The sequence below is a fragment of the Berghia stephanieae genome, chromosome 2 (genome assembly GCF_034508935.2).
Source record: "Berghia stephanieae isolate SIO BIC M18660-M18661 chromosome 2, UCSD_Bste_1.3, whole genome shotgun sequence".
Classification (NCBI taxonomy): domain Eukaryota; kingdom Metazoa; phylum Mollusca; class Gastropoda; order Nudibranchia; family Aeolidiidae; genus Berghia; species Berghia stephanieae.
Window position 1 is genome coordinate 101594528 of NC_088361.1, and position 18531 is coordinate 101613058.

Genomic DNA, 18531 nt, shown 5'->3' on the forward strand with positions numbered 1-18531 from the left:
GTGCTGGTTCAGGTAATATGAGCTGGGTTATTTTTTCAGAGCACGTGAAAACTTCTATGAGGCTGTTTTGCCGAGCATTCCAAATGATAAAACCAAACAAACCAACAATGAAAACAAAACCCGGATCTAGTAGAATAATTGACCTAAGTAAAGTAGATAATATGCGTGAGTGCTTACCGCTCAACATTCTTCCTGTCCGTGAGAACCGCCTTACTTGATTATTCTTCCAATTACTAACCATAGGAAGTCTCGCGAGAGTAGGACGTTGATTGAACAACAAATTGAAACAAAATCCTGCTCGTTTATATAGAGCAATATCAACCAAACGTGCTCATAGCGCTTTGCAAGAAGCCCCAAGACAACAACAACAACACTTGACATGTCGGACGAGACATGAGGCATGTAAGGCGATAGCACTATCTTTCTCGAAAGAGGCAAATCTGTTAACGGCCAGGTACTCATTTTACACCTGAGTACTGTTTGATAATATGAATAAAGAGCCTTTTTTCCATCCCAAACACAGGCTGGAATTGGAGACGTGAGAGTGAGACTTTCATCAAATTACGAATATATTATTATGTTTTATTGAGAAGAGTAGACTCAGATTAAAAAAAAAAAGTACAAAGTACAATAGTATAAAATTTCACATTTCCAACCATATCATCTTTAAATTCACTCTGGGGGGTTGGGGGGGGGGGGTATCTGGTTCTTCCCTGCTACATAATACCGATTAAAGTTGATGGTTCACATTTTTTAATTATTTTTTATTCAAGTGTTGTACAAACTTGTCCGCAATGATATGGAGAGAAAGAAAGAAAGGAAGAAAGAGAGAGAGAGAGAGAGAGAGAGAGAGAGAGAGAGAGAGAGAGAGAGAGAGAGAGAGAGAGAGAGAGAGACAGAGAGAGAGACAGAGAGGAAGAGAGAGACACAGAGAGAGATAGATAGATAGATATATAGAGAGAGAGACAGAGAGGAAGAGAGAGATAGAGAGATAGATAGATAGATAGATAGATAGATAGATAGATAGATAGATAGATAGATAGATAGATAGATAGATAGAAAGATAGATAGATAGATAGATATAGAGAGAGAGACAGAGAGGAAGAGAGAGATAGAGAGAGATAGATAGATAGATAGATAGATAGATAGATAGATAGATAGATAGAGAGAGAGAGAGAGAGAGAGAGAGAGATAGACAGGGTGGGGGGGGGGGGGGGGGGGGGGGGGGGGAGGAGAGGTCCCGATAGCTCACCTGGTAGAGCACGCGCTCCACACTCAAAAGGACCAAGGTCGATCCCGGGTGAAGACAAAAAAAAATTCTGACCCCTCCGCTCTGTCCACCCTGCAATGATTGGGTAGCTGGGTCTGCTAGATATGACAGAAAGTACTTGGCAATGGACTTGCGTCCTGTCCAATCGATATAAAGCAATTACTAATATCCATTTCACGCTATAGACACCTGGATAAACTCCAGCCCCTTGTGCCTTTTGTCCTCTACTACTTTTGTTGATATGGAAATAAATATTACAGTCAGTTGAAAAGCTTGCATTATTGTATAACGTAACAGGCTAATGTTGACATCCTATCTATTTATAGATTGTTTCTTGGAAAGAATTTCATCTTATCACATTGTTTTCTTTCTATTTTTTTCGAGTATGCACGTTGTCATACAAACGATAGGGAGTGGCTGTCAAGGTCAAGGTCACTCTTGTAAAGACCTTTTGAATAGTGCGATTGGTCGTCAATGTAAAGCTATGTGTCCTTATCAGCAGATCTGATAACCCAAATAGGCTCCAACAGTGGTGACGTCACTTCCCTCGTAAGGACGCATAGTAACTTAGTAACTGCTTCTAAACTATCGGAACAATGGCGGACGCCCTGATGAAACTTTTCTACGACGAGCATAAAAGTGTATCCAGAGGAGAAAAGCATTATAAATCTGATCATGTTTTGACTTTTATACATTCTGATCACATGACATGTGAAAAAGTTCTAGCCAGCATGAAGAATAAAAAAGTACCGATTTTCTTTGTTTAGAACCAAGTAGCTGGTGGTTGCTGATCGGACATGACATCAGACTATTGAATCCAATTGTCATTGACTCATTGTTGTACTGTAACTCCTATTAAAACAAACCATACCATTGTCTCTTACAACAATGTTACATCAAACCTATAGGGAATGAGATTAGCGGAAGAGTAGCGTCCCTTGATTGGACGTCACCCATAGTCTGTGACGTCACCGGCGGAAAAGTTATTAGAGAGAGAACGTCATGTTGGTTGTGCGCATGCGTCGCGAGGCGAAAGATGCATGCGCACAACCAACATGACGTTCTCTCTCTAATAACTTTTCCGCCGGTGACGTCACAGACTATGGGTGACGTCCAATCAAGGGACGCTACTCATCCGCTAATCTCATTCTCTATTACCGGTTAGACGTGCCACCGTTACACAGAGTTTGGCCTGACCGAGATTTGATTTCGATCCTATTGGGGACAGGATTAGATAACACAGCCCGTGCCATCCGCCATATCTGTTATCTCCGACCACGAGTGAACCATATCTGGCCACAGACAAGCCATCACGATGATACCAGCAATATTCTCATTCTCATTTCTCTCATAGCCATCAGCAAAACCTAACACGTGAGAATGCATGACGCCTGTTATCTACATGCTCAGTTTTAATACATTTTTTTCCAATTTTGAAAAATAGCAAAAATCTGTAGGATTGAGTGAGTGAATAAATCCTTCATTTTATGGGACTGCGTGGCTCAGCGGTATGGTCTCCACCTTTTACCCAAAAAGTATCAAGTTCAACTACCCTCCTTGTTGTGTCACTTTGCCCTAGCTCACTTTGCGGCGCTGCATTGCGGCTGACGCCTGGGTTATTCCAGTCTTCCCTTGGAATAGACCCTTATGACAAATTTCCCCTTTGGGATGAATAATGAGTATTATATTTTTATCTTTATTTATTCATTTTCCTCTATAACATTTAAACTCACAACCCGGATCTCCTTTATGAATTGAATATGAATTGAATATGAATTGATTATGAATTGAATATGAATTGAATATGAATTGAATATGAATTGAATATGAATTGAATATGAATTGGATATGAATTGAATATGAATTGAATATGAATTGATTATGAATTGAATATGAATTGAATATGAATTGGATATGAATTGGGATCAGTAGTGTGATCTCACAAGACCGGTTCTAACCTCCTTGGAAGTGTGAATCAGTCGTCTGGAGGCCGAGATCCATACTACACTGTGCCACTGATCTTGTGCGGCTATGTGGTCTAGTGGTATGACACTCGCTTTCGGATCGGAAGGTCCTGGGTTCGAGCCTCGCTCGGCGCATAGTTGAGTCCTTGGAGAAGGCTCTTTACTCACATTCTCTCACCGTACTCAGGTGTAAAATGAGTACCTGGCCGTTAACAGCGTTGTCTATGTCCCAAAAATTTGTAATATCTCCTGACAGGCGTCATGTCTCGTCCTACATGTTATGTGTTGCTGTTGGCCAGGGACCCTTTGTAAAGCACTTTGAGCACGTTTGGTGGATATTGCTCTATATAAATGCTCAAGTTTATTATTATTATTATTTTTTTTTTTGATCTTCTGATTTCAGAGAGATGGAATCTTATTTTCTATCTTACACATTCAGAGACATGTTAACAAACACAATCCATCCACGCTCTGTAATCATAACACTGTCCATTGAATACCCTGCTACCAAATCGATTTGAGCAAGTTTAGTGGATATTGCGCTATATAAAAGCTCCATTTTAGCCAAGGAATTTACCCAATGGAAACCGTACGGTGCTCTTATTAGCTAACCAACCAGCGGCCTCGATGAGAAAAATATCCGCCATTTTGCTGTTGGCTGGGAATCGCGTTACTATAGTAAACAAGCGCTGATCGGCCGTTCATGAAAACAAGTTGCTGCTCGCTCGTTTAACTCAAAATTATTCAAAACGATCTCTCTAAAATGATATAAATGTGACTTCTTAAGGTTTTCTTCACGGTCAAAACCACACAACATTCTATTAATGATTACGTCCGAGGCAAAAAGGAATATTGACAGGTCAACCGAGAGTTGAACTCGTGAGACGACAAACATCAATGCGAAGTGTAGCGAGAGTCAAGCTATTGTTTGTCTTGTCCTATTCTATATAGAGAAAATGATAAATAGTATAGCCTCGTGTGTGAGTGGTTGCGTGTCATAGTCTTGTTTTTAAATTGTTTCTGTTGTTTATGTGTGTAGTGATGACTCTCTCACACTCAATTTCAATGCCGAAAGAGGAATTCCCGCACACAAGAAAGGGGAATTGGGGTGGTATTTGGCATAAATATTCTAGTATCTAGTTCTAAATAGATAACTGATTAGAATTATATTATGATATATAAACACAATGCCAAATACAATTCCGAAGTTTCCTTATTTCAAATGAAGTAAAGCTCCAAAACCTAATGTTAGTGATTGTAGTAATGAGTGTTAGTGAGGTGATGTGGTGTTGGTGGTGGTTGTAGTTGTAGTAGTAATAGTGATGATGATGTGGTGGTGGTGATGATTGTAGTTGTAGTAGTAGTGGTAGTGATGATGATATGGTGGTGGTTGTAGTAGTAGTGGTAATGGTAATGATATGGTGGTGGTGGTGGTTGTAGTAGTAGTGGTCGTGATGATGATGTGGTGGTAGTGTTTGTAGTAGTAGTGGTAATGATGCGGCTATGTGGTCTAGTAGTATGACACTCGCTTTCGGATCGGAAGGTCCTGGGTTCGAGCCTCGCGCTCGGCGCATAGTTGAGTCCTTGGAAAAGGCTCTTTACTCACATTCTCTCATCGTACTCAGGTGTAAAATGAGTACCTGGCCGTTAACAGAGTTGTCTTTGTCCGAAAAATTGTAATATCGCCTAACAGGCGTCATGTCCCGTCCTACATGTTAAATGTTGACCAGGGACCCCTTGTAAAGCGCTTTGAGCACATTTAGTAGATATTGCACTATATAAAGCTCAATTTAAAAAAAAAAAATTTCAATAATGATGATATGGTGGTGGTGGTTGCAATAGTAGTAGTGGTAGTGATGATAATGTGGTGGTGGTTGTAGTTGTAGTAGTAGTGATAGTGATGATGATATGGTGGTGGTTGTAGTAGTAGTGGTAGTGATGATGATGTGGTTGTGGTGGTTGTAGTACTAGTTGTAATGGTGATGATATGGTGGTAGTGGTGGTTGCAGTAGTAGTGGTAGTGATGACGATGTGGTTGTGGTGGTTGTAGTAGTAGTGGTAATGGTAATGATATGGTGGTAGTGGTGGTTGTAGTAGTAGTGGTAATGGTAATGATATGGTGGTGGTTGTAGTAGTAGTGGTCGTGATGACGATGTGGTTGTGGTGGTTGTAGTAGTAGTGGTAGTGATGCTATTGTGGTTGTGGTTGTAGTAGTTGAGGTAGTGATGTGGTGGTGGTTGTAGTAGTAGTGGTGGTGGTGGTTGTGGTAGTAGTGGTAATGATGATGATATGGTGGTGGTGGTTGCAGTAGTAGTGGTAGTGATGACGATGTGGTTGTGGTGATTGTAGTAGTGGTAGTGATGATGATGTGCTGGTGGTGGTGTAGTAGTAGTGGTAGTGATAATGATGTGGGGCTGGTGGTTGTAGTAGTAGGGTTAGTGATGATATTGTGGTGGTGGTTGTAGTAGTAGATGATGTGGTGGTTGGAAAACACATTACAGGTTATTATAATACATGATTACACACATTCTCTAACTTCATTTTTTGACAGCTTCGTTGTGCCATAAATATACGCAACAGTTCTGAAACATTTTATTGTGGATTTTGATATTGTTTGTTGTTTTTCTTGTGTCGTTATGTTGACATTGATACCGAATGAATGGTAATTACTACATTCTCAGCCAACAACAAAATGGCGCTGAATGCTTTCATTGGTGGACACGTTTTAGGCTTCGTACGTATTCTCATTCGTTTAATTCTATGATTTTAGCTCAATTTATAAAAATAGTAATGGCGTATTTTTTCAATCTGTATTCCATTCATTGGTTATTGGTTTTCTGGAGGGATGGTTACACACTTCTAAGTAGCTTCCCATTCAGTTTTCTTGTTTCTTTTTTTGTTTTTGCATCTAACCTTCCAGACAACTAACCGTTTTAGGCGATGGGACACAAATATTGGACCAAATAGAGAGGCGACCTTGACCATGTAAGGACAAGCCCAGGTGAATCCATTTCAATCGTCACTCAAAGGTCATGGAATTTCAATATAAAGGTCAGGCGTACGAATATCTCTTTGTGGCCCGGATGCTCGGAGTCCACCCTGGTATAATTCTCATCTCATGTAGTTCCATATCTGAAGCAGACGTCGGAGGTCATCTTCCGCCAAGCTGATCTATCTCTTGCCAATTCTATTAAAGCAGCGCCACCTTTCTCAGCTTCATCTGTCCAAGTTCTTATCCCTTTCAAATACGTTATTCTTTGTCTTCCTCTTATTCTTTTTCCATTCATCTTTCCAGTCAAGGCGAGTATTTCCAAACCAGGGTGGCGGATAATGTGTCCTAAAAATTCCATTTGGCGTTTGATGATTTTTGTTATCAGTGATCTTTTTCTGTAGGCCATTTCTAAAATTTCTTCATTTCTTTTCCTTTCCATCCATGACACCCTCATCATTCTTCTGTAAAACCACATTTCCACTGCCTCCAGTCTTTTAACCATGGTCTTGTTTATGGTCCAGCTCTCACAACCATATAGCAGCACAGACAGTACATAGCAATCCAGGACTTTGATTTTTGTTTTCATGCTAATATTCCTGTTTTTCATAATTGTATGCAGCTGGTTGAATGCATTCTTCGCCATACCTATTCTTTTCTTTATTTCACAATCTGGTATAATTACAATCTGGTATTTTGAACGCTTTTTGGGTGGGGGCAGGGGGGGGGGGATAGCTCAGTAGGTAAAGCGGTCGCCTCATCTCGCTACAGTTCCCCTGGTTCAACCACAGACTGTATCTCAGGCACAGTCGACATATTTCTATCTTCTCCCTACTCATCAGTGATTGGATAGCTGGATCAGTTAGATATGGCGGCAAGTACTTTGCTGTAGACAAGCGTCCTACCAAAAGGGTAACAAGGACTTGTCAAAAAAAAATGTGGATAACTTTTATTGGATATTGCCCTATAACAATACTCAAATTATATTTGTTTGTTTAATTTGACAAAATACCGGGGTGAACTGAGACCAACCTTGTTTTACTGAGCTTGAAAAAAAAACCCCAAAAAAACCCAAAACACCTGAGCTTTTATATAGTGCACTAGCCACTAAATGTGCTCAATGCGCTTTACAAAGGGTCCCTGACTAACAGCAACGCGTAACATGTAGAACGAGACATGAACGCCTATTTTATAATTTAATTTTCGACAGATACAACGCTGTTAACGGCCAGGTACTCGTTTTACACCTGGGTACGGTGAGAGAATGTGAGTAAAGAGCCTTTTTCAAGGACTCAACTATGCGCCGAGCGAGGCTCGAACCGAGGACCTTCCGATTCGAAAGTGAGTGTCATACTAGCAGACCACATAGCCGCACGAATGCGGACCACTGGTTCAAGTGTCTTTGGGCTGTGAGTTATTGATAAGTGTTTGACGATTTCATGATTATGATGTAGGTTTGGAATTTCGAGTCTTTTTCATTAGAATTTGGCAACGGTCTTGAATTCCGTGTCCTCAGAATTCTATGTCCTGCTTCAACATCTTGATTTATAACACAAGCTCTGGACACTCGACAATTACTACTTTCCCGTTGATTGCCCCCCCCCCCCTCTCCTCTCTCTCTCTCTCTCTCTCTCTCTCTCTCTCTCTCTCTCTCTCTCTCTTCTCTGTCTCTCTGTCTCTCTCTCATCCGTTCTCTCCCTCTCTCTCTCTCTCTCTCTCTCTCTCTCTCATCCGCTCTCTCTCTGTCTCTCTCTCATCCGCTCTCTCTCTCTCTGTGTCTCTCTCTCATCCGCTCTCTCTCTCTCTCTCTCTCTCTCTCTCTCTCTCTCTCTTCTCTTCTCTCTGTATATATATATATAATATGTGTGTGTGTGTTTATGTGTGTGTGTGCGTTTGTGTCCGTCTTTCTTTCCTTTCTCTTTCCCATTCACTTCGTTGACGAATGAGTCCATCGAGAAATCGCCCATTTCGCCCCCCCCCCCCCCCCCCCTCCCTGTCTATTTGTTTTGAAAAAATCTTTCTCACTCTCAACGGTCAGGGGTGGGGCAGGGGGTATCTATTTACATCGTATGTTTTTATTGTTTTTTATTTTTTTCCTTTTTTTACCATAATTTAGCGTGTTAAATGCCATACTCGGGAGAAAATCTGTAATTGAACATTTGGCCAACTTTCAAACTCGAGACTTTTCGAAGTCCCAGGCTTGATAGTTTTTTTTTTCCAAGAGGAGGTCATTTAAATCGATCGATATTTGAAGGACGAGTTTTCTGGTTAAAAATAAAAAATGACGTGACATTCCAGGGTATTGCAGTAAAAAAAAAAAACAACTTGAGCTTTTATATAGCGCAATGTCAACTAAACGTGCTCAAAGCGCTTTAGAAAGGGTCCCTAACCAACAGCAACAGTTAACATTTAGAACGAGACATGACGTCATGTCTTGTTCTACATGTTACGTGTTGCTGTTGGTCAGGTACCCTTTCTAAAGCGCTTTGAGCACGTTTAGTTGATATTGCGCTATATACAAGCTCAAGTTATTTTAGTTGCCAAGGTGATAATTAAATGCTTTACCCGTTCGGCCATTTTATCTACAGTTTAAGTGTAAGCAGTTCATGGCCGGACTCTGAAAAAACACGTATTTGAAGAAGTCCCAAGTTTCAGAGTTTTTTCCAAGATGAGGGTCATTTAAATCGATTGATATTTGAAGGACGAGTTTTCTGGCCAAATCTTCAAATACGTGTTTTTTCAGAGTCCGGCAGTTAACGGTTCAATCAAGACCACAGATAGAAGTAAGGTGTGTGTGTGTGTATGTGTGTGTGTGTATGTGTGTGTGGGTGTGTGTGTGTGTGGGTGTGTCAGGATAGTAGATAGTCAATATGTAGCCCAGCGGTTCATAACGGTAATATGATATGGTACAGCAAAACACCAAGGATTGATGCGTTGATTGATTAACTGATTAATTTATTTAATGTAAGATTAATTGACCATTTGATAATGATGGTAATATTTGGTGTCGAATTGCCACAAATGTAACAAATTGACAATGAAATGAATATGTTTATGTTGTGTATATCGCACGCGTGAAAGAAAGAAAGAGAGAGAGAGAGAGAGAGAGAGAGAGAGAGAGAGAGAGAGAGAGAGAGAGAGAGAGAGAGAGAGAGAAAATAAGTAGGAGTGAAATATCTGTTCAATGTTACAGTTATCGTTTAACGTTATAACAAGTGTAAGTAAATGACAAATTGCCATATTTATGGACAATAAAGCTCTATTATTATTATTATTATTATTATTATTATTATTATTATTATTATTATTATTATTATTATTATTATTATTATTATTATTATTATTGTTATGCCAAGTTGGATCAGATGATATAATTGACGGTAAAGACAAAAATAGAAAACTTGTGTCGATTTTATTTTCATTCTTGAGCACAACAAACAAATAAGGCAACAAAAATCTTTTTTTTTTTAATAAAAAAGAAAACCAAAAACAAAACAACAACAGACAAAAAAACATTTAAAAAAAAAATAAATAGAGCATTTATATCGCGCAATATCCACTAAACGTGCTCAAAGCGCTATATAACGGGTCTCCAACCAAAAAAGCAGTTATAATGTAGGACGAGACATGACGCCTGTTAGGCGACATTACAATTTTTGTTCCGACCATAGAATTAAACGAATGAGAATACGTACGAAGCCTAAAAAGTGTCCACCAATGAAAGCATTCAGCGCCATTTTGTTGTTGGCTGAGAATGTAGTAATTACCATTCATTCGGTCTCTATGTCAACATAACGACACAAGAAAAACAACAAACAATATCAAAATCCACAATAAAATGTTTCAGAACTGTTGCGTATATTTATGGCACAACGAAGCTGTCAAAAAATGAAGTTAGAGAATGTGTGTAATCATGTATTATAATAACCTGTAATGTGTTTTCCAACCACCACATCATCTACTACTACAACCACCACCACAATATCATCACTAACACTACTACTACAACCACCAGCCCCACATCATTATCACTACCACTACTACTACACCACTACCACTACTACAATCACCACAACCACATCGTCATCACTACCACTACTACTGCAACCACCACCACCATATCATCATCATTACCACTACTACCACAACCACCACCACCACTACTACTACAACCACCACCACATCACTACCTCAACTACTACAACCACCACCACAATAGCATCACTACCACTACTACTACAACCACCACAACCACATCGTCATCACGACCACTACTACTACAACCACCACCATATCATTACCATTACCACTACTACTACAACCACCACTACCACCATATCATTACCATTACCACTACTACTGCAACCACCACTACCACCATATCATCACCATTACAACTACTACTACAACCACCACAACCACATCATCATCACTACCACTACTACTACAACCACCACCACATCATCATCACTATCACTACCACTACAACTACAACCACCACCACATTATCATCACTACCACTACTACTACTGCAACCACCACCACCATATCATCATCATTGAAATATATTTTTTTAAATTGAGCTTTATACAGTGCAATATCTACTAAATGTGCTCAAAGCGCTTTACAAGGGGTCCCTGGTCAACATTTAACATGTAGGACGGGACATGACGCCTGTTAGGCGATATTACAATTTTTCGGACAAAGACAACTCTGTTAACGGCCAGGTACTCATTTTACACCTGAGTACGGTGAGAGAATGTGAGTAAAGAGCCTTTTCCAAGGACTCAACTATGCGCCGAGCGCGAGGCTCGAACCCAGGACCTTCCGATCCGGAAGCGAGTGTCATACTACTAGACCACATAGCCGCATCATTACCACTACTACTACAAACACCACCACCACATCATCATCACGACCACTACTACTACAACCACCACCACCACCATATCATTACCATTACCACTACTACTACAACCACCACCACATCATCATCACTACCACTACTACTACAACTACAATCATCACCACCACCACATCATCATCACTATTACTACTACAACTACAACCACCACCAACACCACATCACCTCACTAACACTCAGTACTACAATCACTAACATTAGGTTTTGGAGCTTTACTTCATTTGAAATAAGGAAACTTCGGAATTGTATTTGGCATTGTGTTTATATATCATAATATAATTCTAATCAGTTATCTATTTAGAACTAGATACTATACAACATGTATGCCAATTACCACCCCAATTCCCCTTTCTTGTGTGCGGGAATTCCTCTTTCGGCATTGAAATTGAGTGTGAGAGAGTCATCACTACACACATAAACAACAGAAACAATTTAAAAACAAGACTATGACACGCAACCACTCACACACGAGGCTATACTATTTATCATTTTCTCTATATAGAATAGGACAAGACAAACAATAGCTTGACTCTCGCTACACTTCGCATTGATGTTTGTCGTCTCACGAGTTCAACTCTCGGTCGACCTGTCAATATTCCTTTTTGCCTCGGACGTAATCATTAATAGAATGTTGTGTGGTTTTGACCGTGAAGAAAACCTTAAGAAGTCACATTTATATCATTTTAGAGAGATCGTTTTGAATAATTTTGAGTTAAACGAGCGAGCAGCAACTTGTTTTCATGAACGGCCGATCAGCGCTTGTTTACTATAGTAACGCGATTCCCAGCCAACATCAAAATGGCGGATATTTTTCTCATCGAGGCCGCTGGTTGGTTAGCCAATAAGAGCACCGTACGGTTTCCATTGGGTAAATTCCTTGGTTCCGACAGAGACAACGCTGGAATCTGGCCAGGTACTCATTTTTCATCTCCCGACAATTTTACTATTGATGCATTGCGTTTAGATTTAAAAATCATAACATCCGTCATCCGGATATAAGGTACCAACAACCATAACAATGTGTAACCTTAAACGTGTATAGTCTGATTGATAGAATTTAGTGAGAACTACTCATCAAAAGGCTGGCTAAAAACAATAACAAAGAGCTGAGTGACGTCAATTTCGTACAATCTATAAAATCATTTTAGTCACCTGTCTCACCCCTGCATCATACCGTTTCCAGACGAAGGCCACATATTGTTTGTTACTCATGTACCAAAGGGTAGGACTGTTAAGGACTGACAGGTGACTTCGCGAAGTCCCAGGTTGTTGAATTTTTGCCAAGATGAAGGTCATTTAAATCGATTGATATAATTTGAAGGGCGAGTTTCTGGTCAAATTTTTAAAGACATGTCGTATTTTCCAGACGATACACATGTATTTTCCAGACGATACACATGTATTTTCCAGACGATACACATGTATTTTCCAGACGATACACATGTATTTTCCAGACGATACACATGTATTTTCCAGACGATACACATGTATTTTCCAGACGATACAATTTATACTCCATTTCATTTTATTTGATTTCAACGTTGTTTTTTTTGTTGTTGTTGTTTTTTTGCTTTTTTTTTGTTTTTGGTCCATTCTTGTGCTGACGAAGGGTTTGTACCCGAAAAGTCCATTGTCTGTATTGTTCCCATCAGAAGCCTGTCCATTCTGACTCTTTCGTATATTTTTCCAGAATACTGGCCGTTTTAACTGGTTGATCTATTCCCTGAACCAGCGTTCCGGTCACACACTTTAGTCACGCTTCAATGACTTTCTGATAGAATGACGTCACAATCAATGCTAACCAACGCCCAAGTTCTGACGTATTCTGAAAACTAAAATAAAACATTGGGCCTGAAAACGCGTCCTTAAAAATCGATCAATTAAAATGACCTTCACCTATGGGACAGCATGGCTCAGCGTTACGCTCTTCGCCTCGTAACAGAAAGGTAACGAGTTCGATCACCTGCCGCTGCACTGTGTGACCTTGAGCAAGTCACCTCGCCCTAGCTCAATTTGCGGCCCTGCACTGCGGTTGACGTCTAGGTTATTTCAGTCTTCCCTAGAGGAAATTTGTCTCTAGAGTCTATTCCAAAGGTTGGAATAACCCAAGCATCAGCTACTATGCTGCGCCGCAAAGTGAGCTAAGGGGCAGCAGCAGCTTCTTATGGTTCACACTATTATGTTATGACGATCGACCCAATCAGCAAAGTCCGGTCCGCATTCGTGCACCGTCGCGAACCCGCCTGGTAGCATCGTCACAACACACCTTTCGACTAGATGCTCTGCCGTTTCGGGTTCTTGTCCACAGCGTGGACATAAAGGACAGGAAGTTAGACCCCACTGATGTAACGCACCGGCCGTTAGGCAGCTCCTCGACCGAAGCCGATTCGCAGCTACCCAGTGTCTCCTCTTACTGGTATCAAAGCCTGGCAACTTCTCACCAAGCTTAGAGGAGTGTAGGTCCCCGCCCCCACGAGGGATTGAATTCGTCCAAACCGACTTCCATCTCGTATGTGCAGCTCTGTCCGTAGTCAGGGATTCTGCGTACAAGGGTTGCCGGGACTTATTTCGGCTCGAAACGGGGGCACCGTTCATTATGCGCATGAGAGGGGTATCCCCATTCCCTCTCTCTTTGATCTTACTCAGCCAGTTTCCCGTAATGGTCTCTCTCCGGACATCGGGGGGCTGGATCGCTGCCATTACCGGGCCCCATTCTCTAGGGTTGTTGCTAGCGTTCCCGACACTATGTGCATCGACTTGCGAAGTTTTACATCCACCTTGTCAACGTTTCTGCTTCTACCCCACACTGGAGCGCAATACTCCGCGGTGGAATAGCATAGTGCCAGGGCGGATGTTCTCAGGAGCGCTTGGCTAGCGCCCCAAGTCGATCCCGCCAGCTTCCTCAGAAGACTATTCCGCTTCTCTATCTTCCGGGCAACCCCTTCGAGATGAGCCCGATAGGTAAGGCTGCGATCCAACGTCACCCCTAAATATTTTGGACGCGGCTCATATGGGAGTGGCTGGTCCCCGACTAGGACATTCAGTTTACGGGTGTGCCAACCACTGCATAAGTGAAATGCAGTGGCCACGGTTTTTGAAGTGTTCATCTTCAGGTACCACTTGTCAAAGTAGGATTTGAGTCTGGTGACGTCCTCGCTGAGTACGCTCTCGAGACGGGTCCACACTTTACTCTTGAGTAACGAGTGCCCAGTCGTCTGCGTATCCCAGCCTCAGGGAGGAAGTGTTCGGCATATCGCTAATGTAAACGTTAAACAACATTGGCGCAAGTACCGACCCCTGAGGGACCCCATTCTTCAATTTCCTTACTTTGCTCGTGACGTCTCCCAGCGCGACGTGGAATTGCCTTTCCCCTAAGATCGAAGAGAACAACTTCAAGGTCTTTTTGCACCTTATGATTTTTGCAAGTTTGAGCATTAACCCATCGCACCAGACCGTATCGTACGCCGCTGATAGGTCTATAAACACAGCACCTGTTTGCTGTTTTCTCTCGAACCCGTGCTCAATATGCTCTGTAAGGGCAATGACCTGCTCCGTGGTGCACCTCCCTTCCCTGAAGCCTGCCTGCTCTGGTGGCAGGGCAGCGTCTAGGACCGGCCCCCATCGGTTTAATAGAACACGCTCCAACAATTTGTAAAGACAGCTCAGCAGCGATATGGGTCTGTAACTGTCTGCCTCCTTCGCCGGCTTCCCTGGCTTCAGGATGGCAACTATCTTCGCGTGCTTCCACACTTGTGGAAGCTTTCCTTTTGCAAGGACGTCCGACATTGCCTCTGCTAGCCAGGCCCGTGCCCTGGGGCCCAGATGCGTCACCATATCGGGATATACACCATCTATCCCAGCTGCTTTGCCGTTCTTCACTTCGCTAATGGCTGCACCCACTTCTCGGGGACTGAACGGGGCCGTCCAGTCCGACTCCTCCGCAGGTAGCGAGTCCAAAATCGTACGGTACGCCTTGCGGACACCGCGCTCAAAAGCCTGATTAGGGACCCGTTTGCTACGGTTCTTAATATTCTTGGCAATTGTGTCTGCCTCGCATTCCGGTGCAGCCTAGGGGCGAGGTGACTTTCTCATGACTACACAGTGCAGCGGCGGGTGATCAAACTCGCTACCTTTCGGGTACGAAGCAAAGACCGTACCGCTTAGCCACGCTGCATGCCCATAATGTGTAAATGTGTAAATAGGAAGTCTTATTGCAGTCTTCCCTTGGAAGACAAATTTCCCCTATGGGATGACTAAAGAGAATTTTATTTATTTATTTATGTATTTATTTTTATTTGACATCGTTATCCAAGCTACAAACGTTCTAATAAAAATTCAACTTCATTATATAAATCCACCCGACATAATACCGTTTCGAGGTGGTTGGGCCACATAATATGTCTATTCCGAGAACGGTAGACTGAACTTCCAGCCAACACCCAAAGATCCTGACATATCTCCTGAGTGTTATCGTGGATCGTGGTTGGTTTGTCAGCCTCTGTGACGTCATCAAACGTGACTACTATGAATAATATTGTCGGCATGGGAGTGGGAGGGGAGTGGGAGGGGAGGGGGAGGGGAGGGGGAGGGGAGGTCTCTAGTGCTATGTCAAGTTTCCCGACCTCCATTGAAAGAGTGACACCCGACTTGCACATAAATGGGCAATCTTTTGGGTTTTTTTGTTTTTGTTTTTTGTTTTGGTTTTTTTGTTCAAAAAAAGTTTTGTTCTTATTCTTTGTTTTCTTATTTGTTTTGTTGGGGTTTTTTTTTTCTTGTTATTTTGTTTTTCGAGATTCCAATATCTATCAAACAGTGCTCGGATAGCTGGGACTAAGTTAAATCTGACAGAAAGTACTTTGTCGTACACCAAGATTCTTGCTCAAAGGATTGCAAGCAATTTTGTTGTTGTTGTTGTTGTTGTTGTAATGTAACGTAAACAGGGGTTATCTTTGCTTTGATGGGCGACTGACTGACTGTGTGTAGTTTCCAAATCTGGGGTTCCAAGTTTATCTCGACCACGGAAGTGTGTTGTCACAGTGCAAAGCCGTCGTCAAAACTCATAGCTTGACAACGTCGCTCTTTGGAACTGTTATCAGACAGCCATTGGTTTGGTGAGAACGTCTGATTTCAATGTTTCAATTAGACTTTCAACAGTCAAGGTTACTCAAATGTTTGCCTGTCAGCATGTTGCTGCTGGCGGATGCTGTGAGAATTTCATCTAATCGTATAACATGAATAGGTCTGGTACTCTCCTAAAAATGACGTCACAATACACTAAAATAAAGTCAAGTCCGTTGTTGTTAAAAGTTACCAAGAGAAAAATTTGTCATCCCAAGAGTTGTATTATTGAACCATTATTGAATACGATTCACACACTGCTCCCCCTTTTTTTTAAATTTTGCAGTTGGCGGTCCCCTAACACTGTGACGTAATTTCGGGCCATTATCAGACTGTCAGTTTATTTCAGCTTTAGCGCAATATTCACTAAACGTGCTCAAAGCGCTTTATAAGGGGTCCCTGGCAAGCAGCAACACTTAACACGTAGGACATGACATAACGCCTGTTAGGCGATATTACATTTTTTTTCTCGAACAGAGACAACGCTGTTAACGGTCGGTTACTCATTTTACACCTGAGTACGGTGTGAGAAGTTGAGTAAAGAGCCTTTTCCAAGCCATCCATGTTTTGTTTCTTTTGTTTTCTTTCTTTTTTTGTTTTGTTTTGTTTTTTGGACTTATTGTTGATATAAAAGTCAGCATGTTTCTTGTTTTCCGTGGCTGTCATAGATCGAAGGCCCTACGCATAGAGCCATCAATTGGATCTACAGTGTGACGTGTGCTCGTTCACGCTTGGGTAAACCAAACAATGTTTGGCGTGGGTGGTTGTCTGTGTCTTATCAATAGTGGCTGGCGGTGTTTGTCTATGTCGTGACAACAACAATCAACAATTGATAACCTCAAAAATCAATAATCACGTGGTCAACTCGGCCCCAATCAAAAATCAATACTCATGCGGTCAACTCGGCCCCAATCAAAAATCAATAATCACGTGGTCAACTCGGCCCCAATCAAAAATCAATAATCACGTGGTCAACTCGGCCCCAATCAATAATCAATAATCACGTGGTCAACTCGGCTCCAATCAATAATCAATACTCATGTGATCAACTCGGCCCCAATCAATAATCAATAATCACGTGGTCAACTCGGCCCCAATCAATAATCAATAATCACGTGGTCAACTCGGCCCCAATCAATAATCAATAATCACGTGGTCAACTCGGCCCCAATCAATAATCAATACTCACGCGGTCAACTCGGTCCCAGGTTTACCTGAACAACCCATGTTTCCATTGTGATCTCTTTCACGCCAAATCATTTTTTAAATAGCATTCGTTTTTCGTGTTTTTAAAAAAATGTATTTATTTATTTATTTTATTTGTTTATTCCTTTTTAAAATTCAATAATTATATTAAATAACAATGTGGAATTGAATGTAAACTTCAATTTAATATACCAAAACAGAAAAATGAACGTTTCGGGTTTCCCCTTTATCAACAAAACACGATGTGGTCGTGGCGTTGTTAAGATGAATAAACAAAAACATTGATGGGCAGGAAACACACACACACACACACACTCACACACTCGTACAAACAAACAAACGTTCTTCTTGTCTCGTATCACCCTATTTCCGTAGCTTTTTATCAATGTTTCCAATGGAGTCAGCCATCTCAATTTGTTTGAAATTAAAACTTGTTGATTTGTTTTGTTTTATCTCAGTCAACAATGCAACGCTTAAACAACACAATCTTTTACATTTGTACGCTCTGTGTGGAGCTTGGGTAGACCTCCATTCATATTGTAACAATTCAATTGCAATTCAAGGTTTATTTTTAGGCGACGTACGTTTACATGCAGGTCCAACAACCCAATTCCTTATGGGCCCATTGCTGTTATGGAAATCTAAAAAAAATAAAAAATGAGGCACAATATTGTCCAAAGGTAACGAGTTCGATCACCCGCCGCTGCGTTGTGTGTCCTTGAGCAAGTCACCTAGCCCTAGCTCAATTTGCGGCCCTGCACTGCGGCTGACGCCTGGGTTATTCCAGTCTTCCCTTGGAATAGACCCTAAAGACAAATTTCCCCTTGGGGATGAATAAAAGGAATTTTATTTTATTTTTATTTTATTTTTATTTTTTTTTATTACAAAACTGTTAGACGAGGCCCATAATTCGGATGACAGACCTGCTTGTATGTGCAAGTTGTTCTTAGGTGATTGCCAATGTAACTCATACATAAACAGGGCATAGTTGAGTCCTTGGAAAAGGTTCTTTCACTCATATTCTCATACTTAACCATGCTATTTCCAGTCAACAAATCAA

General features: G+C 41.4%; 1 protein-coding gene across 6 annotated transcripts in view; it reads left to right on the forward strand.

Annotated features, from left to right (window-relative positions):
* Window positions 1-18531, forward strand: part of LOC144966069 (uncharacterized) — a 40211-nt gene that overhangs the window by 5316 nt on the left and 16364 nt on the right. The window contains exon 1 of one of the 6 annotated variants that reach the window (XM_078902112.1): window positions 2381-2644. The exons of 4 other annotated variants lie outside the window; for them this stretch is intronic. The gene's annotated coding sequence lies outside the window, so the exon portion shown is untranslated. Of the gene's footprint in view, window positions 1-2380; window positions 2645-6228; window positions 6286-18531 lie in introns of those variants that run through there. One more of the 6 variants, XM_078902115.1, reaches the window with a different exon arrangement.